General features: G+C 41.9%; 1 long non-coding RNA gene across 1 annotated transcript; it reads left to right on the forward strand.

Annotated features, from left to right (window-relative positions):
* The first annotated feature begins 283 nt into the window (after positions 1 to 283).
* On the forward strand, positions 284 to 6,505 carry LOC133369098 (uncharacterized). The gene is made up of 3 exons (XR_009758822.1): positions 284 to 342; positions 4,569 to 4,662; positions 6,383 to 6,505. It is a non-coding gene; the product is annotated as an uncharacterized LOC133369098 (long non-coding RNA).
* The last annotated feature ends 373 nt before the right edge of the window (positions 6,506 to 6,878 follow it).

The following is a 6,878-nucleotide window of genomic DNA, read 5'->3' on the forward strand; positions in this document are numbered from 1 at the left end:
CAAAGTCCTTAGCCGGCAGTCTAGCCATAAATCTGCCAGGTCTTAGGAGGAGGGAATCTGATAAGGGCCAGGCTTGTCCGAAGCGTACTTGCCGAGTCAGGAGTCCAGAAGCGAGGTCAGTAGAGGTCCAGGATCAAGTGCCAAGGGGTCAGTCCAAAAGAGGGTGCTAGGAAACTAGGAACACACAAGCCACGCCTGATGTTGCAGTCAGCAACAAGCTGCAGCCAAGGTGTGCCTTATAAAGAGCAAGGTTGACAGCAGGTGTGAGTCCTCAGCGTTTGGGCCTTAAGGAGACAGACCTGCCTCTCTTCTGCCTGACCTTCTGCTGTCTACGTTCTGCAGGTGAGGGGGGAGTATCCTGTTCACTGTCTGTGTCTGGCTGCAGGGACTCTGCTGTATCTGGGGTGCTCTGCAGCTGAGGGGGAGAAGGAGCTAGATTCTCAGGAGGCTCCTCCATGTCTCCTTCTGAGTCTGCTGCTCCTGGGTCCGCTGCTGTTACTCCCGAGTCATCCTCATCTGAGGAGTCCTCTGACGGGGCCATGACAGATACTATGAATCTCCACTAGAGATGTGCTAGCACTCTGCCCAATTCTGATTTGGTACCAAATTTTCCATTAATTCACTTATTCTCTATCGTTGCAGGTCAGATTTTTATATAGCAATTTTCTGCAGCTATTTTTGAAAATGGATTATTATTTTTAAAAAATCTGCCTCTGAAATATTAAGAATGATTATTTTATCTATATTTCCTTTCAAAATATTGATGTTAATATTTTTGTACATAAAAAAAGGGGAAAAAGGATTGGTAAAAGCTGCCGCTAGCTGACAAAATAAGAACTCAAATCAATAGCAGCCTGTTAGGTCAACGAAATGCTTTTGAATCAGCACTGCCCAATGGATCCCATACCTAACCCCACATATGAGTGTAACAAAACTTGAGTTGTTAAGAGCCTTTTGCTGAATGTCCAAATATTGATCTGTATCTTTAAAAATAAGTTAGAACTGATGGAAGTTTGTAAGTCCAAACACTCAATAATGAGACATTGACATGGACTTAATCTTAAGTGGTGACCAGGACCTGGTACAAGATGTAAGTGGTGAACTGGCTAGAAACAGTGACCACAGTGCTATCAAATCCAATACATACTTAAGTGGAATGTTTCCAAGGAAGTCCAACACAATCATGTTTGACTTCAAAAGAGGGGATTGGTAAAAAGGGAGATGAAAGGGAAGTCAAGAGGATCAACTCCGTTCGCAATGCTTGGGGGTTATTCAAAACCACATTAATAGAAACTCATCTAGTATGTATACCATAGATCTCAAGAAAGGCATCAAGGTCAAGAGGAGTCCAGCATAGTTCACAAGCAGAATCAAGGAAGCTATTAGAGGCAAGAAGACCTACCCCCTCCCTAAGAAAATGGAAGTCTTGCCCAAATGAGAACAAAAAAGAATATAAACTAACAAAAGAAATTAAAGCAGAAATAAGCGAGGCAAAAATTCACATCCCTAAAAATATTCAGACCAATAACAAATATTACTTAAATACACTAGAACAGGTGTAGGGAACTGGATCTGGCCCACCAATCCACCTCCTATAGTGCATTTATGAGCGTACCCCTCCTTTGCATAAGAAGATTAGGAGAGCCCTACTGGATCAGTCCAAAGCCCATCTAGTCCAGCATCCTGTTCTCACAGTGGCCAACCAGATACTGATAGGAAGCTTAAAAGTAGAATGTGAGTGCATGCATGGAATTTACTCCTACAAGATGTAGCGACGGCCACCAATATAGATGGCTTTAAAAAGGATTAGACAAATTCACGGAGGATAAGGCTACTAGTGATGGAGACGTTACACATGAGAATCACACGTGGGAAGAGAACTCATGTGCTCATGTCCTACTTGTGAACTTCCCACAAAGCAATTTGGAGCTTATCTAGCCCTCAAGCAGACCTGGCAAAAAAAAGAAAAGAAAATCACACTGGCTGACTTTGGGGTATATTTGGATCCCAATGATATTTCCAATAGAAGGATGGCATCACTTTGTACCCCAGACACTTTTTGTTTTGTTTTGCTTTGCTTTTGGTCACCACAAGTGTGCTTGACACTACCAAAGCACCTTGAGCCAAAAACCACTTACAGAGCAATCCACATGGTGAGAAGCTGGTGGAGGGGGGACTAGAGGAGGAAGAGCTAGTGGAAAGCTCCGTCACATCCACTTCCTGCTTGGAAGCCACCAGCCCACCTGAGCGCCGTTGGGACCTGTGTGCATGAGTGAGATGGAAGAAGCCAGCTCCCACGTATCGGCCCACAGGGAGTAAGCGCTCCCCATAGGTGCCCATTACAATTTTTTTACTCTGCTGGCCTTTTGCCCAGCAGAGATTTTGGCTGGATCAGTACCTGGGGGAGGGCTCCAAACGCAAGGAGTTTCTTGCATAAGCCCCACACACAGCTCCTCCCCTGCCCTGCCCCTAGAATGCCCTGTTTTCAGGGCTACTGACAGCTTCTGCCAGCTCTCCATCCGCTAGGCTGACCGTCCCTGGCGGACCCCAGTGGCAATAGCAAGGTCCCTGTGGTGCTGTGGGTCAGCCACATCAGAGGCTTCTGCTGGTAGAGTCCAGCAGTGCTGGGAGCCTGTCAGCTCAGCTCGGGGTCTGCTGTATCCAATTCCCCCCAGTGTGGCAGAAATATGCCCTTTTTGTGGAAAGTAGAATTTTCTGAGCACTACAGTATATGTTGGCTCCTTCTCCCTGCATATCGAGTAAATTGATATTTTTGGACTGCAGTAGTTTTATTGTTTCCAGAAGGAAAACAGTATGTGGGAACTGGCTCAAATTTGGGAATGGTGTATGAGTGACACTTTGTGACAATGTCCTAGGAGGACAACTCTGTAGGTCTACTCATGTGTAAATTACACAATAACAGGCAGAAATGTTTCCCCAGGGCTTTTTGCTAGGGTATTTTTGGACCCCAGTGAATTTTTTTCCCAGAAAAAAAAACATAAGTGGCAACTGGCTGAAATTTGGTGATGATGTACAGATTAGCATTTGTGACAATGTCCTAGAAGGGCATCCCTGTAGGTCTGCTTTGTATATTACACAATGAAAAGTGCCCTGGGGTCCAAAAGAGCCCCACAAGTCTGCATGGATGCTAGGGAGCTGGATTGGGGTGGGTTGCTTAGAGAGACATGAAAGTTTTGAGTGTAGTTATCTGTTTTTGCAGGCATTGTTGGGCTCCTGCCGGGAGGAAGGGCGGGATATAAATCAAATAATAAATAAATTAAATAAAGCAAATGTTCAAATCACACACTCTTGCAAAAACAGGTTTTAACTAAATTAGTACATCTCTGGTTTCATAATATATAGAGACTCCCACCACCAATACTTCTTCATCATCATCATCAATTTATATCCCTCCCTTCCTCCCTTATATTGCAGCCCATGGTGGCAACCAAATGATACTAAACGAAAAACATCTTAAAAACAAAATATCTTTAAAAAATCTTAAAAACAACAACAATTCTAATACAGATGCCGACTTAAAAGCCTTGCTGAAAGAGGAAAGTCTTCCTTCTTCACATAACAAGCATTCTAATCTACAGGGAGAATTTAATCCAGTAATTAAATGGGTTTTAAATACCGTTAATACTGCATATATCCACTAGAGGGGAGCCTTCATCCTATCAGATCACATACTTCTGAAGAGTCTAAAGGATTCTGTTTCATACTGTATTATTTGTACAGCATTTTTTCTTAATTCTAAGAGGGAAGCATGTTTGTTTGAGGAAATACTCTAATAATGAAAAAGTTTAATGTAATGGGAAAGCATCCTTACTGTTATTTAAATATATATTAGATGCAATATACCTATTTGATTCCAACTCGGCAGTAATATCAGTATATCATACATCCTAAAATAAACATTTTGCACAAAGAAAAGTATATATTTGCCTTATTTGGCACATTTTTTATTTCATTAGTCACAACCCCTAGAAATTATGCTTGGCTCTCCCTTATGCTCAGATTGCTAGAAGCTGGCTTTTAAATTTAAATAGCTGACATTAGAAATTTCAGTTCTGCACCCAGAACCTGTGCCTCCAATTGTATGGTATAATTGCAGGATGTAAAATTCTTACGAAATAAAATGCCATAAGCAATATATATTGATCTGGTTTGGAATTAGGATATGCTGTCAACTAGAGTGTATCCATTTACTTTTTAAAAAGGAAACCACTTGGCTAACGTTTGGAGCATATTTGCAATGAAAAAATGGCCCCATCAAAGATTGTTTGGTTTGGGTATGTGTCAATCACAGGCATTTATGGGAGTTTGCCATTGAAACACAGTTTGCTTTGTGTTGGTTGATCAATGCACTGACCACATTATGATATTTTTTGTTGTTATTAGGCTCTTTTTGATTTTCCTCTGTAGAAAACATTTATATTTCAGTATTTGCCTGTCTGCTATGTACTGACTTGGGAGTTAATTGCTGTTGTTATATTTCTTCTTGTTATGGTTATGAGTGCTGTTTGTGCTAAATAACCTTTTCTTTTATATTACAAACCTGCAAGACCTGGTCCCTGTGCTTTGGCTGGCTCATTTCCACCTGACCTGGGAAGGTGTGGCCCTGATTGACTCGGCATACAAAACCTGCAGCTGCTCAAGGTGCCTAGAGGCCATATTGTAATGAGTCCTGCAAGAGGAGGGTGTCCATTCAATGCACTGCTAAAACAGAGGAAACAGACTTGTTTAAAATTTGCATGTGCTAATTTATGTGCAGATGTAAATTTAGAAATCATTACTATAATTTAAATAGAATACAGTACATCTCACCGTACTGTGGAAGACTGTGACCAGGTGACCTGTTGTACCTGATTGGGATGGCCAGTTCTGTCAATTTTGGTTTCTCTCAGTTTCCGATCTTAAGTTCAGGTCTCCACACTTCCATGTCAGTTTGCAATTTTCTTTTTCCTTTCCAGAGTCCTCATGAAAATTCACCAGCGTTTTAGTTTGAAATTCTCCTAATATACACATTTTGTCTTAGATACACATTTGTACAAAGCAGTTTCCTTAATGTAATTCATATTTAATGCTGTTTTCACTCATGTATGCATTCTTATGCACATTTCCCCCTAGTATATGCATTTTTGTACATGGTACTTGGCTACAGAACTCCACTGCAAAATTTGGAGAACTGTGAATTTTGCACAATGGCTGTGCTTTCGTCTGTCTATTGAATTGGAAAGTGCAAGTTAGGCAGGCTCGCCATTAAATGCAAACTGAATTTAACCCTCCCCATCCCTATACCTGCTCAGTCTGCTGTCCAGGTGCTACCAGGTGTTGATGATCAAGTTCAAGGCTCTTGATGCTCTCCTTCCTTATGGTTCTTTATCTTTAACTGGATTTGGACCAGACATTTTGACTCTAGCCCTTTTCATTGCAAAATCATGAATTATGGGTAGTATCCAGTGCTAGTCTTAGAGTAGATGCATTGAAGTTAATGGATATGAGTATCTTAGCTCTATTAATTTAAATGGGTCTACTCTAAGTAGAACTTAGCTAGATACAACCAAATGCATTTGTGAAACAAACAGAGTTTATCAGTTATGCTTTGCAATATGAAAGCTCAGGGTTGTATCTAATCTAACCATATAATATTTTCCTAAGCTGTCATGCCATCATGCAGCATCATGTGGGGGCAGGGCACAATGGCTGGTGTGGGGGTGGGTGACTGAGCAAGCAAGGCAGCCGGGTGTAGGGTAAGTGAAGCAAGTGGGCAGCGGTAGGGCAGGTGAGCGATTGAGGTGAGTGGGCCAGTGTAAGCAACCAGGGGGAGGGGGAGCAGCTGGGGGGAAGTGGTGGTGGAGGCAGTGGCAGCCTGGGCAGGAGGCACGTAAATGCCCTAGGTGAGGAGGTAGCCTAAACATGATGCACAGAGCTGCGCAGCGGTGCCATTTGTCAAGGGGGAAGCAGTGGTGCAGGGCAGCGATGCAGGGCAGGAACAGGCAAGGAGCATTAGCGGGTTCATGATGGTCAGTGTACAGCAACGCCTAGCTGCACTAGGGGAATCGTGAGGGGAGTTGGTGAGGTGAGTGGGGTGCCTGGGGGTTCATTTGCGAGCATCTGGGGGTGCACTTGTGAGTGTTTTGAAGTCCCTGTGTGTGTATGTGTATGATGTGTGCTTGGGAGTGCCTGGGGTGTGTGTGTGTTTAGGGAACCCTGGGATGTGTGTATTTGGGGGTGGGGGTTGATGAGTGAAGCAAGGGGGGCAGAGCCCCCTAGTATTGCATATTTTAATTATGGGTGTTTATTTTAACGTTTTAATGGGACTGTTTTATTGTGTATTTTAATTATGGATGTTTATCTTTCTATCTTTATGTCATAGGTTTTTAGATGCTTATTTTGGCATTAAGCAATATATAAATGTAATCACCGTCATCATCGTAATATACAACCCTATGAGCTGCAGCAAGATAGGTGCCATAAATGAAGAAACAGCCATTTCAAAGTATTGGTGGTAAATTGATTATAAATAAACAGATCATTGTTGTTTTGTTATATATTTATGGTGTAATTGTAATGTGTATAATTTTATTCTATTGTGCTTTTTTAAAATAGTGAACTGTTAGAAATTTCTATTTTTTAAAAATAAAAAAAATAAACTGCAAAAAAGAATAAAAAAAGGATCCTTGTTTTGGTAGCCTTTGGAAAGGAGCACTCTGTATGATAGTCAATGAGTAAGCCAAGCAATACTTTGTTCAATCCGTAAATAAACCAAGTTACCACAGTGTAACCCGTTTGTGAACTACGGGATCCATTACGTCCCCTAATACAGTAATGAACATTCCACACAGCGAGAGAGACTCACATAGAGGCCGGTC

This window comes from Rhineura floridana, chromosome 13 (genome assembly GCF_030035675.1).
Source record: "Rhineura floridana isolate rRhiFlo1 chromosome 13, rRhiFlo1.hap2, whole genome shotgun sequence".
NCBI lineage: Eukaryota > Metazoa > Chordata > Lepidosauria > Squamata > Rhineuridae > Rhineura > Rhineura floridana.